Genomic DNA, 24,734 nt, shown 5'->3' on the forward strand with positions numbered 1-24,734 from the left:
TTTGGTGTCAAGCGGAGTTTGGACTTCTCCACGAGGATCAAGATCAGAAGAAAACAGAAGTGATGGTTTTGTGACGAGTGACTTTCAGGGAGGTTAACACTGACTTTGGTCCTTACGATTCAGAATTTGAAGCTTCTATCCCAGAAGTCAAAAAGCCATACAGCCATGACTGCTACTGCCATGCTGTTAAATTAGTTCTGTTTCGAATACAGACTCCTGGGAGCCGAGATGGTTTTGATGTGCCTACGCTCTTACGGTTCTCATGCAAGTTAGCCCTTCTGGACTGCTTCCAATCCTTTTCCTTTCAGCCCTACTAACATACGTGTAGTTTTGGCTTCGGTTTTTGTAGCGCTCTGCTTTGGGATCTAGATGGAATACACAGGTGTCTAGACCAGTTTTGTGAAGAGAATTAATATGGGTTGTTGGCAAGGCACAGTACCACCTTAATCCAGCCTTGTGCCTTTTTGTACCATCTTGCCAGACGGTTTTGGCGGAGTGGTAAATGCAGCAATGTGCTCTCTCTTAAGATATTAACATTTCTGGATTCGTGGCATGATTTGACAGGATCCAGATGCCAAATATGTATTTTTCCAGTGCTGTTGCCTTGAGGCGTATCAGGCTCCGGATTTTTAAGGTGCAGTAGGGAAGCTGCATAATGTTCTCTGTTGAGCCAAAATTTGGAAACTGGAGTGTGGAAAGCTGGGACAAACTAACTGGCAAGACCTGGCAGGATTCAGGATTCAGAGCCGGATTTTCAGAACATCCTGATCTCGAGTCTCAGGGTTGCAACCGACGGATCTGCACTGGTTCTTTACTTAGGCATCGTGCTTCAGGTGCCCGACATCAAAAAGTTACTCAGCCACTAAATCCCTGCCTCTCTCTCGGCTGCACGGGGAGAACGAAGAGTTGGCTAGTGGTTTACACACCTACGTTTTGATTTTATTTTTGTTCTACTCGGACATACCGATGCGGGGCCAAGAATAAAACCAAGCAGGAGCCCAGCAGTTTTTACCACCGCGGTGTATTGCTCCCGCCCTAACACACTGCCAGGCCACAGGCTGGCACGCTGCCGCTCTGCCGCCCGGCGCGGCGCGGGGCGGACCGCTGCCGCTGCCCCGGCCCCGGCCCCGGCCCCGGCCCCGGCCCCGGCCCCCGCCGCTCTCACAGCCCCCGGAGACCCCCCGCCCGCCCCGCCGCGCCGCGCCGCCGCGCAGGGAGCCATGGCTCCCGGGGAGCCTCCCCGGCGGGACCTGCGGCGGAGCCCGGCCGAGCACCGCCGGCTGCCGGGCGCTGCCGGGCCGGGGCGGGCCGTGACTCACCCGCGGGGCCAGGCGGGGAAACTCCCGCTGCCGCCGGGCTCCGCCGCCGGTGGCAGAGCGCATGTGCGGAGGCTGCCTGCCTCCGCGCCGCTCCTCGCACCCTCCCTCCCTCTCCGCCGCCCTCCCGTCCCTCCCTCCCTGCCTGCTGCCTGCCTGTCCGCCTGCTGCCTGCCGCCGTCTGCCTCTCCCTGCCGGCTGGGTGCTGAAGTTGGGCGGATGGCAGCGAACCCGCTCCGCTAGGGACGAGCCGCAGCAGCCCTTCCCGGGATCGCTCAGCGCCAACTCCACGCAGCCGGGCGGGGGTGGGTAAGGCGCTCCGCTTTTATTTAAGCCTGAACCGTGTTAAACGGCATCAAAATGTCTGCTTTATACTGATGCACGGAGTGGGGGGAAAAAAAAACACCAACCAGACGGGGGGAGGAAGAGGAAGAGGAGGGAGGGAGGCGAGAGGGAGGATGGATGGAGGGCGGTGGAGTGCAACAGAACGTGCATTCACCGGGGGACCGGCTGTGTGTCAGTGTGCGTGTGTAACAACGGGCGGCTGCGGCGCCGAGGCTGCAAGGTGGGGGGGGGTGTGCGTGCGTGTGTGCCTATATGTGCGTGTGTGTCTATATGTGTGTCTGTACGCGTGTGTGTGTCTGTACGCGTGTGTGCGTCTCCCTGCCCGCGATGCACAAAGGGGTGGGGAGAGGTGCCGCCGGGCTCTGCCCGCGCCCTCCCCCGCCGCCCCTCCCGGTCTGTGTCTGGGGTGCCGCGGCTCCGCCGGGCGATGCCGCGGGGCACCGCCGCGCCAGGCGATGCTGCCCGGCCCGGGGAGGGGGAGGGACGGGGCTGCCCCCGGGGAAGCCGGGGCATGGGCTGGCGGTGTGACAGCCGCCAGCCCGCGGATGAGGCAGCGCTCCTGCCTTTCCTCTTGACCTTCCCCTCCCTGTAACGCGGGTCTGCTTGGCGGGGGGGGGAGGTGCTGTAATTGTTATCATTATCGGTGGCGGTGGCATTATTTTAATCCGAGGAGCCGGCGGAAGGTGAGGGAGAGCCGACGAGTCGTTGCTCTAAGATCAAGAGTTGCCTTCCTAGCCCTCCCTCCCCCCGGCCCCCTTTCTGGGCTGCCCCCAGCGGGCCGGGCCGGGGCCAGGGAGCCCCCGCCGCGCCGCACCGGGAAGGGGAGGGGAGGGGAGGTGGCGAGGGCCGCCCCCACCCCGGGGCCGCGGGCCCCGGCCGCGCCGCCTTCCGCGGCCCCCGGGCGGCACCCAGCCTCCCCCGCCCGCCGTACCCTGCGGCACCGCCATCCCTCTGCCCCGGCCTCCTTCCCGCCCCTCCCCTGGAAATGTCGGCGGGATGCGGCGGGGGCGGCGGGAGGAGCAGGTGGCCGGGCGCGGCCGGCGGGGCAGGGGCTGCTCCCGGTCCGGCCCCGGCTCCGGTGCCGAGCAGCGCGGGACGGCGCGGCCGGCGCGGCCCCGAGCAGCGCGGGGCTTCCCTGCGCCCAGGGAGACACCGGCCGCCGGCGCTCCCCGGGGCTGCGGGGATGCTGCGATGCTGGCCAGCCGCCGGCACCCGCGGTGCGCTGCTCCTGCGGTTCCTCACCTCTCCTTGGGATGAGACCGCCCGCAGTTAAGCGAGCCGAGGTCGCCTGGCTTGCTCAGCTGTCAACCCTGTACTGCACAATTCATAGCTACCTCTTCGTGTTGATTTAGATGGAATCCTCACCCGCGCTGGCAGGCTTAGAACTGGCAGGGGCAAAATTTAGGATTTTCGGTATTTGGTTTCTTCATTTCCGTACCTGGATTTTCACCAACGTGTGTCATAGGTTTGCAGCCAGATGCTTTTGCAAAATGGATGAAATCTCAAATACCCTGCTAGGTAAATGTAAGTTACACATCTTCTGGCAAGACTGTTATGGGTAACAGGTGATAAATAGCTTTCTACAAATGTAAGATTCAGGCATTGCAAATGGGGGGAGTTCTATAAAGGAAGTTAATTCTTTTTCACATCGGTGGATGCTAGTGTCATCATCCTTACGTAAAACACTAGGGAATTTTCCTGTGGCACACGCCATTTAGGCAAACAAATTATTTAACCATTATAGAGAAACAGTGTTACACACTGTTATCACTGTTATCAAATACATATTTTTATTTGAGTTCATACTCAGAATAAGCAAAGTCCTGATAAAAGATACATGTGCCCCACCCCAATAAGTTTACGGCCTAAGACGCAAAGGCTATGATACACACTCGTACTTACCTCCCTAAAATACGTGAGCGTTAGACATTTAAATGCCTTTCTCCATGAGGGCCATACATCCTTTTAAGTAGCCAAAATAAGAACATAATTTGATTAAAAGCATATGATCAAAAAAATTGCTATAGTGAATTGAACATCTAGTTCAATATCCTGGCTCTGACTATAGTCATTAGCAGATGCTGAAGGGAGAAAAATGTAAGAAACAGGATTGGTATACAGCGATCTTTTCCTGCTATATCCTTTCAAGTTCCAGCAAACCGTAGTACAGGGATTTCTTAAACTGGGGTTTGCTCCCAGACCGTCATATTTAATAAGTCCTTCAATTTCTCTACTCCCTTTTTTTAATCCGTTTATACTTTGGTCTCAACCACATTCTGTGGCAATGAGCGCCGCAATTTAATTATGATTTGTGTGAAAAAGTACTTCCTTTGTTTGCTCTGAACCTGCTGCCTGATAATTTCATTCAGTGCTCCTTAGCTTTCGTGTGTGACAAGGAGCACATACTGTGTCTGTACAAGGTGCTAGGAGTGTCCTCTCACACCAGAGCAGGTACAGCGCTGGCAGTTCAAGTCCATTCGTTTTCTCTGTCACTGAGTTGAGAGGTCTGCCTAGAGGTGTAAAGCCATATTCAGCCTTCGGTCTTTATGCTGAAATCTACAGATAAGAATAGTCATTCTTTTTCTTGTTATGCAACATGGGCACTTGAGCACAAAGAATTGCCCTGAACCCATGAACTCATTTCAAGAAGGCTACTGAAAAGCTGTCTGTGGAAAATTAACTCCCTGCACTATTGATTTGAATCGAAATCTGACTGACAGCTTGGTGAAAAATTCCCTATCCTAATCCAGTTTTCTACCTACCCTGAAGAGAAGATGAAATGTTTTATTCTGAAACTGCAATTCTTAATTTTTAAGAAGTATACTAAATACAAAATGTAAACTATATGTCAAGGGACATATATCTATGAACGCTGTACATTTGAATTAGCATCACTTCTAATTGTTCTGTGTAATGTTCATTATAAGGATGTGCATATTGAGCAACATGCATAGTTTCAAAAGTAAAGTTTAAATGTCCCATAAAATCTAACTGATTTGGAAGGAGCTGCGACACAAGTTCTTCTCCCCAAGAGTACTACTGAGTTCGAATCATGCTTGAGGAGCACTAGGATTGATCAGACCAACATCGCAGAAAGCTTCCCTGATCTCACCAGCAGCCCTGCTTTGATTTCTGCACAAGAATAATAGAAGAATAAGAGACCAGAGAACTACAGAAGCACAACCTGGACCCAAAGACCCAGAAGCTCTCACAGTTTGAAATCAGCAGCAGACACAACTTGGAGCAACACAATCCACAGCAGAACGTGGACAAGTGGAGAACTGTAGAAACCCACATGAACTGTGAAATCCTTCACAAAAAATAAAAGACTGGGAACCTCAGATGCAGTAATCTTCATCTCCCAAAAGACTAAAAGGAGAAGAGAGTGAGTAGTATCATTATGAAGACAGGATAGGAGGGATATCAGTCAGCCTCAGACTTAAGCCAGTCTCAAACTAAATGTGAGAATGATTTTCCACTTATAAGTAGCATATATGTGTATATATGTGTGTGTGTGTGTATATATATGTGGCAAAGCATATATAAAACCAGTTATATACTGGCAAAATAGTATATTTATATATTTTTTTAAATATAAATATACTATAATAGTATATTTATATACTGGCAAACCAGTATATAAATCTTCCTTCACAGAAAATACATTAGCTTGAATAAATTTTACAGTCCTAGTATCTTTTAAATAGCACTTTCTTACTTGCATGCTTCACACGCATGCCTTTAAGTATGAAACATATGGAGATTCTTACAAATACGCTAGAAGTGTACTAAGTGAAACAGTATTAGCTCTTACAGGGATGTTCATCACAGTTCCATTAGCTCCCTCCTGATCATGTCTCCATGATGTCAGGTAGGGATTTATTTTGCACTTGTACCAAGGTCTCAGCTTCTGCTTTTTTAATGAAAAATATATCCTCACCATACTTGTGCTTATTCTGTGAATACAGAATGAGTTTTCTAAGAACATAAAATTCATGTGCTAATTGGCTCAAGTTAAAATTAGTTAAAAACTAAATGCTTAAAGAAATTTAGCATTTCTGTTGACCTATTCGTTGTCCTAAGTAGTCTTAATAATGAAATAATGCAATCAAACTTTCCATACTGTTAATTAATTAAAAGCTTGTGCTAGGGTATAAAAACAAATGAATAGATTAAGTTGTAATTAAGTTTATCTATTCATAGTTATAGCTAATGGCTATAACTATACAGGATGTAAGTAGGCTTGTGTGTCTAGCTTTGCTGCTGACTCCTGGGGGGCTACTGCACCCTCCGAAGGAGCTCAGCCCTTCAGTGCGGCACCTCTGTGGGTCTTGGCTACAGTGGGTCTGAGATAGGGAGCTGCATGCACGTCTCACTCCGATCCTCCGGCGAGTTAACCAATTCAGAGATCTCTTTTCTGCAGAGATTTTGTATCTCAACCCGAAGTCGGGTATCTGCACTCAGAAGGTTTCCCTTGGCACTGCTGCTCTCTCCAACGTGCACAAAAGAAGCAGCCATGCAGTGTGACTGTGCAGGAACCTAGGGGAACGCTAAAAGCAAGCAAACAGATGAACTCAGGGTCTGCCCTGCCCCTCCTGCCCAGCCACCATGTAACCTGGGCCTCAGCTAAACATGGGTCCTCCAAACCAATGTAGGGGCTTGATTCCCTAGCGTGCTTTATCTGCTTTGCACTGCTCCAGTGATGCAAAATAGATGTAAACTCAATTTAAATGACGGGTGTGCTTTGAATAATTTGTGCTGTTCTGGTATATTAATGAATCTGGGCTTAAATTAAAAAAAAAAAAAAGAGAGAATAAAAGTAATCCAATCAATTTAAGATTGATTCTATCATATCTTCATATAAGTTTTGAGTGATAGCTTTGTTTTTAAGTTCCTTGTTTATAAAATATGAGTGAAATGCTTCTTACCTTTCATACAATTGAAATTTTCATACATTATTTACTTTGTAAGCAGATGGCAGTAAGTTCTTAGAAATCAGTAAATTTCTAGACAGAATGTATGTGGAAAATTACAGCTAGGGAGGTGGAATAGAAATAAAAGGTTAAGAAAATCTTAAATCCTAAAGCCAAGCATTACTTATTAATTAAAGACACTCAGACATCTTAAACACTACATCTGCACTGCATAATCTTTCTCCGTGCAAAAATACTATATATCTAGCGTAGTTTCTTCAGTGAGAAAGGGAGTAAATTAGTGAGTGATGCATTAACACAGCTATGCAGCTTCTGCTACCAAAGCAGCTTCATTTAAAGCAGCTTGGCTGCTCTCTCCAGCGATGCCAGGTCTGTGTTTGCTGAAATATGAGAGATATTACAAGCTGGACCACTCTATATAGCCCTAACTCTATACGTACAGACTAGCAGAGACTATACCAGAGTCCTGCTGCCTTTAAAGGGAGACTGCCACTCTGTCACGGCTCCCTGCTGTAAAAGTCAACTGATTATGCCACCTTGCTCTGTAATTTTAGTTAAGTGCAAGTCCAAGCAAGACTTGATCTTATTCTGTTTTAGGAAGGCTGAATATGGTTTGGGCTGTTTTGCTGTGTTATGTTTTGCTGTGCTGTGGTATGCTAGAAGAATGTCTTCATTTATTAGCAGTCATGTCAGTTACATGGGTACTTATATAAAATATTAAAATAGCCATCTCGTATGGATCTCAAATATATATAGTTCTAAAATTTGTATTTAGCATAACTCATATTGAATGGCTTTAATTATATTGAGTTCATTCAAGTCCTTCATGTGTTCATTACTATTAATATTCTATCAAATCTGTGGGATGGGGTGGGTATGATTTATGTTCAATATTCATTTCTTTCATACATAACAGGAGAGAGAATTGTTCAAGCATATTCAGCAAGAAATTGTAAAGTTTAGGAAAGGGGAGTGGCTCATATCTGTAGGTGCATGATATAATAGGAAAATTATATACCTTGTGTGACTTTACTTCTATTGAGCATTTTTCCTGGTCAGGCATATAATGCTGTGACAAATACTGTGACCTGGTTTCATACAATGTGTAAAAGCAGGTGAAATTTCAGGAACTTTTAAGAAAATAGAGAATCCAGAAAGTTCAAAACAGTAAAAAGGAGGGGACTATCCTTCATATTATTATTATCTTGAGAATCTAGACCATTTAGTAAGCACTGAGAACAAATACAGAACACATTATGAAAAGGCTGTTACTGTCTTTCCAGATTTCTGGGATTTAGACCTAGTAAGTGTTTTAAGATAATTGTCCCATCATGCCATCTTTTCTACAAGCTCACTTTTCAAACAACCACATCACATCTGCATGCTGGGACACCACCACTGCTATTTCACAGGAAAGATATACAGATACATATCAATTAAGCAATTACAGGATCACACAGTAAAATAGTGGCAGATGCAGAAATTAAATATAAGGGGCAAAATTCAAAATTCTTGTTGATTTTGAGGGTCAAAATTTAACATTAAGAATCTTGTCTCTCACTCGACAGCTTCCCTTTTACCAAAGTAACGCTTATATATATACAACATCAGAGGGAGCTTAAGATCCAGAAAATCTCCAGATCCAGAAAATCTCCAGGACAAGAATGGGAATTTGCAGTTGAATCAGAAGTCAGTCTTTCTGATCAAATATTCTTAGGCATTCTGAAGATGACCAGAGCAAAACCCATCCAGTATAATTACACTATTCCCTTGAATATGTAACCTGAATATCAATATGAAAAGTATTAGTTATGGCCATGTTAGAAAAAAAATCCTCAGTAAGCAAAAGACTTCAAAAACATGAAGACTTTGGATGGTTGAGCAACGTAGCCCTACATTTAAAAAATCAGAAAGAGAAAATGGAAGCATATAGCAGGTAGCATGATGCCTTCTGCATATATCTCCTGACATTCAGCTCATCAGTTCTTTAAAACAATCTGGGATTTTTGTGATCCGTTAAACCATTACCTGTAGATCTGTCATCCTTATAAAATGAGGTAACTCCAATACAGTAAAGTCAGTCAGATAACACCTGTCCTAGCTTTACCAAATTAAGTACAAAAAAATTCTATGCACATTTCTTTTGGCTTGATTGTTAGTTTTTATGATAAAAGATCCTGTAAGATTGCAGTTATAATACACACAAGAAAATGTTTTTACAGGTAATAACAGAGAGTGGACTAACTAGTCAACTCATGCCTAATTCTAGTAATGAATGCAGCATACCTTTTCTAACCCCAGATTACTCTGAATTTTAACAACACTGCATTCTTGGGCTTGATCAGAGCTTGGTCTAGGGGAGAAGCTTTAATCAATCTATATCAGCATATACTTTATATATGCTTATATTTATGTCTTTATAATTTAGCCTAAGATACTTTGAATTAATTGCCTTCTGCTTACCACAGTGAGAGAACACATCTGTGGGCTGTGCCGTAAGTTATTGCAAATCAACTCCTCCAGTAAATTTGCCCTGAAGTATGCTAATGGCCCAAGTAAATGCAGTGTAGTTTATTTCTTAATGAAAAGAAGTTACTGCATGTCCCTTTAAAGATGGGGGAAAGGTCTCTTTGAATTCAAGTAAATATGGTCTAAAAGAACATTAATGCAAGAAGGCTAAATTTGTCTGAAAGTGTAACTAATTGCAGACCCAGCTGTAGATGGGATTCAGTTGGTTTAAGGTTCTTAGGGGTTTTAAGACTCCAAATAATTGAATTGCTATTAATGTGTAAGGCATTTTTCCATTAACTTGAACGGACTTCTGTGGCAGAAACTATTTGTACATGCAATGCTAGCCATCAGTCACATTTCAAACGTGATTGCAAGGCTCTATTTAGGCTCTGTTAAGTAGAAACTGTTCTGCTGGACAGTGAGATCATACGCAACAAGGGGACTGAATGCCAGAGACACCTTGACTTTGCACCCTATGCTGTGAGGTACTAGCTGGAATCACCTAAAGACAGTATTTTATGTTTTAAAACCAAGTTGGGTGCTATTGATACAGCAGACTTTTTTTTTTCTATGTTAAACCCTGAGCTATGTAGGTGAGAGACTGTTTTAAATTGTGCTATAGTCCTATCCTCTAAGGTACAGAGTGTATCCAGCAGAGTGCCAAGCAAATCAACTGCTATCGAACCAGGCTGGCAGCATGTGCTCAGCAGCATTCTGGATTAGACTGCTTTTCATTAGTATGGCCAATTCCAGCAGGTGGCTTAGTAGTAGTTTTAGGAACACTGGAAAATAAGAACATAGGCTGGAGGGAACACCCTGGCTAATTGCATCCCAATCTCCCGCTGCTTCCAGCAACCAGTTCTTACCTTTCCTTCCTTTTCTGGATCAAGTTAATATTAAAAGCAGGAAGGTTTGTTTTACATCTGTTCTTACTCAAAGGCTGTTCCAGAGCTCCTGTTGAAAACCTTTTTCTCATTTCCAGCCACATTTATTCAAAGACAGCTTATTCCCCATTTGTTCTTGTGCAATCATCCATATTAAACTGGTTTCCCTCCCTTCCATTTGTCCACCTGGCACACTTATCTCCCTCCCCTTTAAATATTTGTCCCAGTAATACTCTTTAGATCAAACAGACGTCAGAAGGTGGAGGGAACCCTCAGTATGCATGATCTTTGTATCTTGTGAAGAAAGGGGGCTCAAATGCCATGGCAGCAGCACTCCTTCCAGTCACAGAACCCCTCCTCCAGCCCTTTCCCTTCATAACTTCATCTGTGAAGCTCCCTGGAGTAGGAATGCAATAGGCTGTGTGACCACTCCATGAGCATCTTCTCACTCCCATTTATGTCAAAGGGTTCCCTTGCTAAGGAGTATTCAAGGTGCAGCTAAAGAAATCTTAGAAGTGTGCTGCTTGAGTTTCCGTGCTGTGATGCAGCACGATCCTTGCTGTGAATAGTGGCAGCAAAACACATGAGGTCATGTGTGTAAGAAAAGACTCACCTACATAAACTCTGGGGGGGCCTAAGAGTGGTTTTTTTTCCTCTGTCACCAAGATACATTTCCATGTTGATTTGGATACAAGAAAGCTTCAGTATCAGTATAATTTCTCTTCTCAGACAAAAAGGCTTTTTCAGGAAACTTCTGTAAGTTACTTAGAAGTGCTTCTCAATCTTGGCATCTTGTAGGACTAGATAAATTAAAAAAATACTAATGTAGACATTTAGATATTAGTCTAGAAGAGCAGGGTTCCAGCAGTAACAACTGTGTGATGCCAATGCTTTCGTTCACCTGCATGAGATTGCACAGGACAAATAAAAATGTCATCACTTTGATTTGTTGCTGCATGAGTCACCTTCAAAAGAAAAGTCAAATCACAAGAGAAAATTAAACATTTGTCAAGGAAATGAAGAATCTGGGCCACTAGGATGACTTGACTGATGATTATTCTTAGAGTTCAGTTCTTTTATGAACTAGGTATTGTTGACCCACTTGAAGACTTGAACGGAAACAGATCATGCTGCATTATGAGGGTTTCGCACTCACATCTAAAAGTTGTCTTTACACCCAAGAAGAGGTTTGAACTGACAATAAGCATGCCATATCCTTTATTCTGCTTGCTATCATCCTACCTGTTACTGTGCACTGAGAAAAATACTCAGCCCTATGTCAGGACAGGGACTTCAGTAGGAAACAAAATCTGGCTGCGCCCAAACTTATGGTGGCTGAACAATGTCCAAAGGTCTGATGTGATCAGCAGGCAGCTATGCCCCCCCCCAAATGCAATTATAACATGACCTCAGTTTATTTTTTATATTTAGAAAAACTTGTATTGTTCAAACAAACATAAAGCCATTCAGAAACCATCTAAATTTGGCTTCCACACTGTTTCAGATTTTGAATGTCTTGTCACTGCTTCTGAGTGATGTATAATGGAAATAGAAAGGTCAGTGCTATTAGTACATTGAAAACATTTCCATCCACATCTCCTTCCTAAGATGTTGCATGGGTGACATACCAGTGGGCAACATGTGTGACGAGTATTACCTACGTGTGTCAGAAAACAGTTCGCTGATCAGAAAAAGCAGCTACCCCGAGGCTGTACGTATGCATACACCATTTGTTAAAGGCCAGTCTGGAGCTCAGATACCCCCAACAAACATGTGGGGACAACACTGAGTTGGTCTGGGTGCCCAAGTGATAAGCACTTATCTTTTGAGTGTGCAGTGGATGGTTACTCCATCAGGCACTCCATATCCCACCCAGCCCCGAGTGCCTGAGCCTCCCTGGCCCTGCTGCTATCGTGGTGCCACACACAGGCACAAGGAATCTTGTCATCTTGTTCACAAGACAGCGATGTGGATGGACCATGGGAACTTGCCACGCTTACAGCTGTGGGGAGACCTGTGGGTTTTGTCCCCTTGTAAGCAAAGCTTCTCAAAGGCAGACAGGAAGTTTCCACGGCACATGATTATTCTTGCTAGGACTCTAAACAAATCTGCAGCTCCCCAAAATAAAAATTTCAGGTGTGGATTTAGATGGAATATTGTTGGCAAGAATATCTAACTTATCAGTCTTTCTCCAGAAGTCATCGGTCATACCACAATTATAGCAATAAGGCTGTAAGTTAGGGTGAAGCCAGAGAAAGAAAAGTCAAGAATTTTTGAGACATTTAGATTGTCTTTGAGAAGTATCTATAACTTTTTCCAGAATATTAATGAGAATGGGAAGGTTAGAAGTAGATCTGCAGTGGTATAGAGGGTCAGTGGCTGGGGATGGTTTCTGACAGTAAGAGCAGACATATACTTTCTTAAGGTGCTTGGTACTACTGCATCCTGAAAGATGGAATAAATATTCTCCACAAAAGTGTCATAGTATTTGCCCACAGGTCTATCCCAGTGAGGAAGCATGCTAGTCCAGATCAATAAATTGCAAGGCAAAACTCCTTCCTACGTTTCCACGCAATGGAATGATGAACACAAACACAGGCCTCTGCCCTAGCAGAAATATCTGCAATATCTTACTTTGTGACCAAACATGCAGGCAGTTCAATTTAATTCTGACTAGTTCTTTCCACAAAACTACAAAAAATTTCCCTGCAGGAGGAAGTGCTTGAGTCAGCTCCACAGAGAACAGAAGTTTATCCTATTCACTAAGTGGGATGAATCTTCTATTGAGATGCTAAATATTGTTTAATTGCCTTCAGTACAGCCCTTCCATGAGATCTGAAGAACTTTTTATGCCACATTTATATTCATTGTGAGCCTTTTGCCCCTAGCTCTCCAGCTGTTTCCCTGCTTACATCCTGAGGCAAGAACCGCTGAACTTGGGGAGCAGGAAGACTGAATTATTGACAGGGATGGTCTACAGAAAATTTTAGAGAGTGTGTACACTTCAGACTTGGCTATCCAGATCTTCCAGGAAAAAGAACAAATCTCAAGAGCAGAAATAATAACCAGCACAGATGGAGAGAACACAGAGATTCTAAAAGGAGCTTTGAAGTGTGAAAGGGCAAGAAATAGGCATAGCAGACATCAAGATTCTAATGGTAGATAGCAGTAAAGGGTACTGAAGTGAGAACATGAGTCTGAACGCTAGTTAGTGAAGAAAAAAGGAAATTAGTGAAGAAAAGGTGAATTAAATGGCTACAGTGATACAATCTTGGAAGTATGGCATAGGAGAGTAGGACACTGAAAAGTAAAGGTCAAGGGACAGAGGGAGGCTTTTTGCTATGGAAATGGGAAGGAGAGAGGGATTTTAGAGCTCAGGAAAATGAACAACAGTACTTTGCAACAGATGCGATGGTAAATGAAGGAGAGAGGAGTCGAAATGAAGTTTAAAAGGTTGGGAACAAAGTGATTTGAAAGATTATGGTACAGAACAGAGAGGAAAATTTGGAGAGGAGATAAAGACATTTTCTCTCTATCCAATGAATTTAAATTGCCAGTGCAACATCAAGGAGAAGAAAGCCATTCACTGGTGGGTGAGAGGCTGAAAAGAGCAAGATCTCACCAACAGTAAACTGACTACACGGGTGCCAGTGTAGACTTAAGGCAGTAGGGGAACATATCGTGGGAAAAAGAAATCCAGCATTACAGAGCTAGAAAAAGAAGCGGGAGATGCTGAAGAATTTTATAGTAAGGACTGAGGGGAATGGAAGAAATGTATTATAGTCACTTTTTAAAATAAAAACTGATTTCTAATAGCTTTTGATTATTAAAAGATGTTTGTAGCATCTGAGGAATTCAGTCTTTATAAAGAGATATTTGTTCAGCCTGAATATTAAGAAAGATATTACTCAAGTCCTGCTTTAAAAAAAGTGTTAAAATTAAAATAATTTTTAATATGCAATAAATAATGACATATGGACAATACCAGAACAACAAAAAAATCCCCCACAAAAACTAGGTTCAGTTTTCCTTTGCTATCCGCAACTAGAATTTCCTCCTGAGGCACTCAAAACTATGTACCTATTCAACTAAATTTCCTTGATCTGGAGATAACAGGAGGTCAGAACTAACAATTAGATAACACTTCTATTCCCTCTCCTCCTTTCTGATCTTACCCCACACCCAAAATAAGTAAGACACCTCTGGCTAAGTAAGAGCAGATGACCTTCTTCAATAGAAAGGAGATCAACTTTTCCAGAGCTGTGCTTTCTTTGGATCTGGAGATCTGCACATGAAGAGAAAGAAGGCAGACAACTTTTGATAGCAATAAAAGCTCATGCCATTGCTAGATTTGCTTTACGTGGCAAATCTACTGGAGGCCTTTCTTATCCACAGCATGCTTTCTATGATAGGACTAAGGTACTAAGGAAAAAGGTACTATTGAGCCAACTGCAAGTCTCCCAAAGATTTTATTGCTGTTAGAGATAATTCAAAATTTCATTGTATCCTGATCAATACCCTTAACATTTAAAAACTAATTTTGTTTCATTGTTTTTAAAAAAAGCCATTTTCCACCACCCAAAATTTCCCTAATATTATTTTTCATCAATTCTGTTTATGGAAGATGCATAAATACTGCAGTTCGATAGTTATTGGCAACACTGGTGTCCTGAGTACTAACCCTCTGGTGAACAGAAAGTGGCCATTTCAATAATGTCTGAATATACATTCTGGGATTGAATCTAAGATCTCCATATTTTTAGGGGTAGAGGCATTACTAATTGTCATTCTTTTTGAGGAAAACATAGTTTTTAGACAGAAGAGAAACAAAAAAATATAATTAAAATATTTCACTTAATTTAAACATTTCCTACAGCTCCGTTTTACATACAGCCTTCCAGGATGAGGTATTTGTGCATAGGTTGAACTGGCCTAGCATAGAGATAGGCAAGAAAGAGTTTATCTTCTTTACTCAAGCTGGGATGACAGTAGCTGCTGTATGCACTTTGGCCCCAATCTGCTACAGAGATGAGGCATCCAAACTGGGACTTAGTTGGCTTTCAGTCCTCTGTGTCTAAGATCCCACCGTATCGCATTCCCCTCACACTCTTAGGTACCCAAATTTCCCCAGTCAAGTGCCTTGAGTGCCTATTACTCATGCTTGGAACTGCTTCCAGCTAACTAAGTCACAACCAGCTCTCATCAGGACATGTTTTCTGCCTGAGGTCCCAGAGGAGCTCGGTCCAGGAGACATGCTGAGAGCGTGCTTCTCATTTCCTAAAAGAGCTGAGCTCATCACAAAACACAAAACACAGACTAACTGTCACTCCAAAGCACAGCCAAAGAAGGCTGGTCAGAAGTAAGTTTTGTGGTTGTTTCATCCCTCCTGCCCTCACCAAAATTGTTGCCATTTTCTCCATTTTTCATTCATAAAATAAAGCAGGAGGGACAGCTCTGGCCAGGATGCAAGACACCTGGATTCATCCCATGTGAACCTGAGGGAGTTCAGACCTTCCCTTCCCCATCACAGGAAGCCTGCCCTAGTCACCAGTTTTGTGTCCTGAAGATATTCAAAGGGAGAAACGGTCCCCACTATTCCCGTTGACACAATGCTGCTTTGCAAAAAAACTTACCCAAAACCCCATCAAACAATTAAAGAGTAATTAGCCAGAAAGGCAGCAAAGTACCCACCAGTACAATTTTCACCTGGGAGCAGGAACACCTTGATTTCTGCCCTGTTCTAAGCACTAGAGAGTGTGGGAGCCATATTATTTAATCTTTGCAACATTGAATAAAAGCAAGAAAGCGCATCCACCATTTCCTTTTTCAAAGCATATCCTAGTCCTTAATGTGTTTTTAAGAGGGATGACTCACGGATGTCTTAAATCTAGGAGAGGGCCATGGATGCAAATCTCAGTCATTCTGCAGTTCAGACTGGGTTTCTCAATCCCAGGAAGGGACAGGGTAAAGCACTCTTTTGGTTACCAGTCCTCCGCTCCTGGTTGTGCAGCAGCTTAATCCAGTCTACGCCAGAACTGCTGCTCCTCTCTCCCTGCCACATGTAAGTGACCACAGTGAATCAGTTCAGAGAGTTAGTCCAGCTGACAACTAACCCTTTGTTTCTACGGAGTTAGTTTTCTGCCACAACACCTACTTGATTTGGGTTACCACATGGTAGAAACACATCACCAGAAAGCAGGAGTCGAAGGACCAATGGCTTGGACTTAAGTTGACCAAAGCTGCCAAGGAGCCTCATACTTGCGTGCTGCCTTTGGGAATTCATTCTGAGGTGTCTTATCCTGTCAAGGTATTGCAGATGCCCAGGTACTTTACATAAGGCTGTTCACTTCTAGGAGGGGAAAAAAAAAAAACAAAAAAAAAACCCACCAAAAACCTCTAAAAGCAAACGGTTCATTGCCTCTTTGCAGCCAGAGTTGACTGGTCTGGTACCTGCAAGCCAGCTGACTAGGACCAGCTCTGGGGAACCCATTGGGAACCCAGATGGGGAACCCAGCACATTAAAACCAACAAAGTCTGGGTGCCTACCTGGGACAAAGACTAAACCTACAGTAAATGTTACATGCAACAAATAGCCTGACAAGTTCTCTTTGAAGATCTGCAAGTATTATTAAGTGGATGTTCAACCTGACTGGACATCCTAAACGGTATTTATCCTTGCATAGAAGTTCTGCAGCTATGTGGTTATCCTAAAGCCATAACTAGCAAATTCATTTCTCCTCTACCCCATACTTTCCCTCTCTTTTCTTTTTTCTGTTTATACTATAATCAAGTCTCCTGAGACTTCACCTGGGTGAAGATATTCACCAAACCTGGATGGAGAGTGCACTGAAGACAGACCTTTTCTAAGCATTTCTTCTGATACAGCATTTGGTCTGGGCACAGATGAGCTCTTCTGGCAGTTGTGTCAGACAGTTTTGAAATTGTTGCTTTCTGAAAAGAGACCATTTGGTTTTAATCTTTCAAATGCCATGGGGACATCAAACAAGACTGTAAGGAAATTAATTCCTGGGGTCAGGACCCATGCTGATGGAGGCAGAATGTGGGTGGGTTTAGGAAACTCCACTTAACGTTTCTGAATTATCTGTCAGTCCCTGCTCCAGAGACCTGTGGAAGAGACAAGAGGCTGTATGTTCCCCTAGTCTGTGAAATTATTAGTATAACAGGAGTCATATATAGGAGATGAAAGCTGTTGTTTAAAAGTGATCGTAGGACTGAAACAAATGTACAACACCTTTGGTAATTCCAGACAGGGCTCCCTTAATGCAGACAGGTGCACTATTGTGGCCCCGCACAGTAGCTTAGAAAAATGCAAATAGCAAGTTTTTACAAGTTAAAGTTTTTCTCTGATTATCTACGTTTCTTATGTATCTCTCATTATCATCTTGTCCAAGTGCCTCAGAATCTTAAAAATCAATGTCTCAAGTCCAAGCTCGACTTTTTGACTGTCTAGTCAAAAAGAAAAGACTCCTTTCTGCTCATCCAATAGTCAATCACTTGTTCTTCCACCTGGATTTAGAAAGCAAGGTTTAAGTTCACGATGAGCAGAAAAGAGACTTACACCTGCATCTCTTGCATGCCCTAGCTTTGTATCTGCTAACAGTTACATCCCCTTTGATGCGACCTATGCACAAGAGAGAAGTCTGGAGTCACTCGATTCAAAACTGGAAACATTTTAAAATCATAGATACATTTCGTGAAATGGAAAAATTATTTTGTACACGAATAACTGAAATACATCATTTCACAACCTGTAGTCTTCAACTCCTATTGAAAGAAGTAACTTACTAAAAGACAACAAGCAACAATTTAGTCAGGCTTCTTACATTTTAGAATAGCCCTCAGCTACTGGATCATCTTTTCTCTCCAGTTTGTTGACCATCTCTGATCAATCGGGCACAAGTGGAACTGACCTGTGCCTGACTTGGGCACAAGTGGAACTTCCTTTATTGACGATTTATTAAAGTGGTGGTGAACAGCTGTTGTAGAAAATTTAAAGCTTATGTTCTTTAGTGGAATCTGAACACTTGCTCTTAAAATCCCTCTGCCTCATCTACTGACACACTGCTAGATGTGAATCATAGCAGAATTGCCTACTGCCTTCTATGTAGGGTTGGACACACTGAGAAAGTGTCCTCAGCTCCATCACCAGATTTTCTAATTAGTTAATGTAAACGTTAACTCTGCACTGCTGTTTTTTCCTGAAAGGAATGTCTTGCTTATACACTGTCAGATTTTAGGATATGAGAGAGCAGTGAAGATGAGCACTGAAAGACAAGTCAAATAAAGAATCAGTGTGGTCTGTTAGGGGAATACAGTGGCTTACTGTAAGGGAACACTGTTAAAACCAAAATGCAATAAGAGAGGGTTTTATGCTAAATTAAACTTTAATTATCAGGATTGCATCTGGAGCACAGAACTTATTTCTTCAGTTAAAAAGGATGCAAGTATCTTTCTGTGAGACTAACAGACTGACCAACTTCTGTAAGCCTCCCATGAAAGTGACACAAATGCACAGAAACAGGAATAAATTAGTAAATGGGGAAGCAACATTTCTATCCATTGCTGCAATAACTTAGATGGAAAAGGACACACCATTAAAAGAGAAAGGGTGATAAAAGCATATCACTAGACTGCTAAGTTTGCCTTGTACTTTGACGTAAAAGCTAGCGATCATCAGGCTGAGTGTTCTGAAAGCTTCTCCATTCAGCAGGACTCAAAAAACCAATTCCTACATTTTGTTATGAGTCAAGCCAGCAAGATGTTTTTAATGGGCTTTCAAGGCTTGATTTTGGAAATATCATAGTGTCACTTATGGTAAAACTAGAACAAATAATAGCATCTGTCTTGAATACAGCCATCTCAGCCCCATTATACCATAGCAATGCCATTAGAAGCAAACCGGTTTTCCTGTCCTGTCTGTCTATTAAGTTATCTTCCAAAGTGATAGCATTCTTACCAGGAAAATTTGCCAAGCATGTCTAAAGAATGATTAACTGTTTATATATTAATTCAATTTCTCCATCTATTGCAGTTCCTGATTTCCTTTGGTTTATGTTTTGAGTATCACATCAAAAAAGTAATTTATTGCCCCCATTTGATAAAAATAGCCTCTGTATCTGAAGGAGGCTCATGTTTAGTTTGCATCTAGGTTAGTATAATGGTGGTTGGGAGATGATGGTTTAGTTACTCCAGGTTTAGAGAAATTCAGCTTTTCAAGAAGCTATGGTACATGAGGTTGGTTGCTGGATTTAGGTTTGGGGTTTTGGTGTGGTTTTTTTTTTAAAACATTGTCCTGCTACCTTTCCCAAAGCAAGCATACCAAAATAACCCACTTAAACTGCAAGTGTGCTCACAGGGCGATTAATGTCAGCTGTCACTGAAGAAAATGTTTGAGTGAGCAACAGTGTACACCATTTAGCATGGGATGGAAAACTTTGAATCTCTTTCATATCATTTTGGTGACAGAATCTGACTTGTGCTGAAGACCAAAGTATTACTCTCTTGACTGCAGCTTAGCCTCCATAAACTCACTTGAGCTAATGGACTTTCAGAGCTAAGCTACTAGAAAGGCAGGAAACCAGACTGAGATTATTCCTGAAATCTGAGGTCTGTCTACATGGCTTCTGAACCTCACTGACTCAAATCGCAGTTTCCTGACATGACAATAGAGCATAAACCATCTTCCTTTTTGCCAAGTGGCTACGAACTGCCACTAGAGCCCTACAGTAGATATCTCTGCGGCTGAAGCATAAGCACTCTTGGAATAACAAGGAAGCAGTGTAAGGGAGGATGGAGCACAGAGAAAGGGAGCAGAAAAAGCTGAGACAGCTGACAGAACTGCTTTTGTAAAGGAAAACAAGGTGAGCACCTGAAAACTCTTGCATCATGGCATACGTCATCCTCTTGAGCAAGAAGTAGAGAGTAAACTGTCCTCTGCATTTGCCCAGGAGTAATCCTGACTCATTTAGGAAACACGGTGTATCCAAGCTATTGCTTGGCTTTTGATACAAATAGTCACTGTGCTTCTGCTTTTTCTATAGAAATTTGACATCTCAGTTCTCAGTATCACGCTTCTTGACTATCAAGCAAATAAGGCAAAAATCGGAGTCCTATGCCATTCCCTCATTCTTCATAGGAGTAAAAAACGCAAGGGCTATCCATTCAGTGTTAAGAACTTTGCCCCTCATTCCTCCAATCATAAAAAGAAAAGAAAAGAGGAAAAAACCAAAGAAAAAAAATGTAGCCCTTTAACTGTATATAATATGAAATGTGTACAATTCTAACTGGGGACATCTGGAGGATTCAAGAAAACTTTGTGCTCTAAATCCTCACGCGGTGGGTTCCTGTATAACTCTGCAAAAAATCCCACCAAACCCTTATGCACTTGCTTTTATGTTTATATGACCAGTTATAGGAAACCAAAAATCATCTTCTTTTCAGGGTTATTTGGGAACCTGATTCATATCTCAGGCACTTGGAGGCTGATGGAAATTCTATGTAAGTGCATAAAAGCTGCTTTCTTGCCAAACAAACTGGCTTTACAATAGCTAAGATGGAATTAAACCAGGAATACATCTAGGCAGCTTTATTGGGTCACTGGTTAAAATGATTACTCTTTGATGTACACTACAGCTGCTCTTTAAATTATGCCTCTTCTTCAACAGCTTATGTAAAGCTTACTCCTCACTATTCACTTTCTCACTTTAAAATACCAGTTTTCCGGTATAAGAGTAAAGGGATGGTAAATGGTGACTAATAATTCCTAGATGTATTTATGATTCAACACCCCTAGAAAGCAGCTATGCAAATAATAGATACCTGTCTTGTGAAAGAAGTACCAGGGAAATTTTTTAATCTTTGAAGCAGAACTCTTCAGGCAGCAGTCACTGTGTATCACTCAGTTTTGCATCCATGACCCACTCAGTTGTCCAGACGTGAAACCTTCCAGACAGTTGATGTGCTGAGGTGCAAGCAGGACTAAGTACCTTATTATAATCTTCAGTAAACTTGACTGTGGTCACTCAATCTCTGTAGGCACGGGCAGGAGTAATTATACGACAACTTATTTTTCTCACATATAAGATTTATTTTTGCACAGGATTACCTTAAACCTCAGATACTATAATTATTATAATAGAATATCAGATATTATAATATTATAATTCTCTCCATATTCTTTGACTATTTGACACTACTTGACTGAGCGAAGCTCTAGCTCTTTTTCCCCATTATGCCCAGAGGATCCCATTCCTTCAGTTCAATCATCTACTTGTCTACGGGTGTACTCAAAAGGGGATGAGCTAATTAGGAGAGGTAGCCTAGATGTCTGTAACAGAAGAGATTAAATTGTCAAACTTTCTAAATATTCTTTCTTTCTTCTCATTGTCAGATACTTAGAATAACCAAGTTGCTTCTAACTACTGTGTATTTGCTTTAAAGAGTACAACCCAGTGCCTTTGTATATACTATTTGCCATTCAAGTGTAATTGTTTTACTCAGTGGAAAAGCTTTGGCAACCTAAAAAGCTAGTTAGTATTTATTTTAAGTTAAGTACATAACTTGCTATGAGGGAACACTGTTTTCTGCTGTAAAATAACCAGGTATACCCTATGGAATCAGTAACAATCAGTTAATTAGAGCCAAATTTAAGGTATTTGTTCACATCATAAAAAGCAAGCAAACATGGTTTGGGTACAAGAAGAACTTTCAATGTATTCTCTAAATACTGGTTTGTTTTTTTCCCAACCAACTATTTACAAATTCTATAACTTGAGCTCTGATTTCTCCTCTGAATTGTTTTCCCATTTTTAGTCATACCACAGCAGTTTTCCCTATTCATGTGGAAGCAGTCAGGGTTTTTTCAGCACAACTGCTTGAAAACAAGATAAATTGGATTCCAGAGGAGAATACAACTTTTAAATCTAGAAAATTAGTGGTTTATAGGCAAGTGGGAAATTGATATTATCATCAAAGGATTGTATTCTGCTTTTAACTTGCTGGGGTCTCCAGGAATGAGTTGACACAGGGTCCTGAACAGTTCCAGTCTAGAGGCAGAGACAGAAAGATTTGTCCTGTCCCATGAGTATCTCTAACATTTTCAAAAATGTTCCTGCCCTGAATAGTGAAAAAAGTCTCTCAAACATAATAACCCTTCCTAAATAGAAAATGTGGAAATTTGGTTGGATTAATTAAAACTTTGGGGGTTTCGAATTCCTTTATTTCAGTTCCCAATATAAATTGATTAATTTCAAGCCAAAGGTTTCTTTAAATGAAAAACTGGCCTCCGTTAATACAAAACAAAATAAAACAAAACCACTTCAGTGAGATACTTTGGCAACTTCCAGACTTTCTTTAAAAGAATTTTTTTTTTTTAAGAGGACATCTGTCAAAAACAATTGCTTCAGTAGTCCGTTTCGGTTTTGACAAACATAGACTTTTCTAATTAATGTTTAATTGAAAAATTCCTGACCAGGCCTATTCTAGATTGACATGGGAATTGGCTAGCAGTTGGACACTGTGCAAAAGAAATATGATATTTGCACAGCCCAAGGAAGAAAGGCAAGCTGGGGAGTGAGGGCATAAAATTAAGGTGATGTTATATAAGGCAGCTTCTTTCCCAGAAAAATCGCATAGTGAGCAGAAAGCGTTGCTGATTTTGTTTGCTGTGACAGCAAGGGGAACTAGCATGGCCAAACTGGGATTGCTTCATGCCCTGGCTGTGGACAGCATCTGCACTTATTAATATGTCCTCTGCAGGACATAGCAGTAGTATATCAACATGCACAGTGACAGTGGTTAAAAAATTGAAATTTCACAGGAAGTGGGAGTCATCAGTATCTCATTTTGATTAAAAATCTAGATTTCCCTGTACTCCATGGAATAGCCTTTGTGACGGTGATGCCCACTAAACAGCTTATGTTCTGCTAATTGCAGGGCTACAGAAAACTATGTTCTTGCACACAGTTGCAGAGCTTCATGTTCCTGTTGAAATACCTTAATGGAATAATTACTTTGCCAATTACAAATTAGCCCTGCTTATAAAGCATCTCCACATTTTTAGGCTAAATTTTCAAGAAAAAAAAAAGGGGGTGTTCTTTGCTGCTGCTGCACCTCCCACCACCTTTGTTACTGCTGCTACTACCACAACTGCCTCACTAGCAGAGGCGGGGGTAAGGTGCACTGAGACAGCAGTGGTACTTGCAGCAGGAGCTGTACCCATGGAGGTGGAAAAAGTGCAATGATAAGAGCAGTATCAAAAGAGTCAGGTACATGTAGGATGAGTGGGAATTTCTGCACTCCTAGGGAGAGGAAATGAGATGCTGGAGAGATTTCAAAACCTTTTTATTCGTCCAAATCAAATCCTCTTTTTTTTCTGCCAGAGCACAATAGGACAATAGTGAATACAGTCTCCCTGTGCAATTCCAGCTTTCTAGCCACAGCCATTTTGGGGGCAGATATAATTAATCTTTTCCTCATGCACTTGAAAATGCATTGGGATACTCTCCAAGTCTCATCTTCAGCAGACACCTTTGTTCCCCGGGGGGGATTTATTCACTGCTACAAATCGCTCACTTTGAAAATCCTAATCAATATGTTTCAAGAGAGTTTGAATAAATGATGTTTGGAAGCTGTGGTGAATAATTGTTCATTTAGAAGAAAACAAACTCTCTTTGAGAGGGAATGCACCATGTATAATTCTGGAGCAGAACTGACAAAATGGACGGGGATCCCTTAGATACCTAATTCACTAAAGCAGCCAGTCTTCAGTGGGAATTTTAGGGAACGATAAAACAAAAAGATAGAAGATGCTCAGGTTTTTAGTGTGGTGGCAGAAGTTCTTCTTTCAGCCTTCTTTTAACAATAAAAATAGTCTCCTTTGCATAGGTCTCACTGACATTAAAGCCCTAGATGTACCAAGAGGACAACAGATCACTGTCCCAGCCTCGACAGGTAAATGAGCACACTGGGTGTTACTACCCTCCTTTCCTGAGGACTTGAGGACAGAAAGAAGACATGATTGTCACTGTTACAGGAATCCCTTGTAATGCCCATAAACTGATTAAAATTCTTCTTTACTTCATCTTGTGTGTACATGTGCCAGTAGGAAAGGGAAGGAAGAACACAGGGAGTGTAGTGGCTATAAATTACTTGGCTGAGCTCCAGCTTGATTTACTTCAGCCCACCAAAAGGCTGACTGAAATGGAGACTGCAGTCTTGAGCTGCTGAATGAGAAGTAGATAGGCACAAGAGAAGGAGCCTTTAGAAGTGCCAGAGTGGCTGGCATTCCTGATTTGTGCAAGAAAACCCAGGCTCACCGACACCTCTGGAAAGGAAAAACACCTGCAATAGAGTCAGCGAAGTAGTCGCATTTACCACTAAACAAGGAGATCAGAATTTGGCCTTTTGTCGCTAAAGTGGCAATTCATGTACACAAATAATAGTTTCAATATAGGCAATTAAAATAATAAGTGATGTGAGTAGGAAAGGACCCACTCCAGCAAAATTGTTCTTCTGGATTAATTTGAATTTGAAAAGACCACAAAGCTGATAGAAGTGCCAATGGAGTTTTTCAGCCCCTCTTCTGGCTCTAAAACAGAAACTAACTTGGGCAAAAATGAGAATATCAATCCAATGGAAATCTGTCTTATTTAAATATTTGTGTTCATCTCAAATGATTGAAGTAACTTTGCAAAACTTCTGAACTTTGATTTTGCAATACCAAA

General features: G+C 42.2%; 1 protein-coding gene across 3 annotated transcripts in view; it reads left to right on the forward strand.

The window, feature by feature from the left end:
- Positions 1-1,410: 1,410 nt before the first annotated feature.
- Positions 1,411-24,734, forward strand: part of RGS17 (regulator of G protein signaling 17) — a 71,393-nt gene continuing 48,069 nt past the window's right edge. The window contains exon 1 of one of the 3 annotated variants that reach the window (XM_072857935.1): positions 1,411-1,625. The gene's annotated coding sequence lies outside the window, so the exon portion shown is untranslated. The remainder of the gene's footprint in view (positions 1,626-24,734) is intronic. The other 2 variants (XM_072857938.1, XM_072857937.1) reach the window with 2 other exon arrangements.

This window comes from Ciconia boyciana, chromosome 3, assembly GCF_034638445.1.
Source record: "Ciconia boyciana chromosome 3, ASM3463844v1, whole genome shotgun sequence".
NCBI classification, from domain to species: domain Eukaryota; kingdom Metazoa; phylum Chordata; class Aves; order Ciconiiformes; family Ciconiidae; genus Ciconia; species Ciconia boyciana.